General features: G+C 38.5%; 1 non-coding gene across 1 annotated transcript; it reads right to left on the bottom strand.

Moving 5' to 3' along the window:
• Nucleotides 1-386: 386 nt before the first annotated feature.
• LOC119359884 lies at nucleotides 387-478 on the bottom strand. Its single transcript, XR_005172714.1, has one exon. It is a non-coding gene; the product is annotated as a small nucleolar RNA SNORD96 family (small nucleolar RNA).
• Between the last annotated feature and the right edge of the window lie 338 nt (nucleotides 479-816).

Below are 816 nucleotides of genomic sequence, written 5' to 3'. Positions count from 1 at the left end.
AATCAGGCCACTACTTTTTAACATCACAAGTCATCACCGGGATCCATAGACAACAATCTCCAATTAGGAAAGAAAAATGAACTAGAAACGTTACACAGATTCCTGAGTTCAAATAAGAGTATTTAAAGAGTTTCATAACAGATGGTTGAGCCGTCAGACAATGATTTCTAGGCAAATAGGATTATGCTTATGATCAAACAAGTAGCAGTAAGTAACTCAATATCCACCAAAAGGATAGCCCATTTGTAAAATACTAGCCCGATTAACATTTTGCCATAAAATTCAGTCTCCAAAATTACGGTATAGCCAATGTGGACATCAGAATTGCAAATTTTCACAACATAAGTTCAGAAGTACACAGAAAAATTATGCTAAGATGTTCAATTTGTCCTTAGAATTGCAGAATGACAGCATGGGCGCACAGCGACCAATCAGTCGCTAAAGATGGTATGATTAACAGGGTTTTCATCACCAGACAAACAGAAACACAAATCAAACAAACAAGTCAACAAAACAGAACTTAAATTGCTACAGAAAACAAAATCTGACAAAAGAGGACATGAGTGGAATGACACTAACCTAACTAACCTAGAAAATCAAACTAACCTAGAAAATCAAACTAACCTAACTAATAGTACTAACTAACCTAATTAGTAGCAGTAGAAAAAAACAAACTAATAGTACAAACTAACCTAATTACTAGCAGTAGAAAAAAAATAAAAAAATAGGGGGGAGCTCACCGGAGTGGGTCCGTGGGGCACCGGGGCAGCGGGGTGTCGGGGCGGCTAGGGCATTGGGACGGCGGGGCGCCTGGTT

The sequence above is a fragment of the Triticum dicoccoides genome, chromosome 2A, assembly GCF_002162155.2.
Source record: "Triticum dicoccoides isolate Atlit2015 ecotype Zavitan chromosome 2A, WEW_v2.0, whole genome shotgun sequence".
NCBI lineage: Eukaryota > Viridiplantae > Streptophyta > Magnoliopsida > Poales > Poaceae > Triticum > Triticum dicoccoides.
The sequence above is the reverse complement of the archived record's forward strand: the minus strand, read 5'-3'. Positions and strand labels throughout refer to the sequence as shown.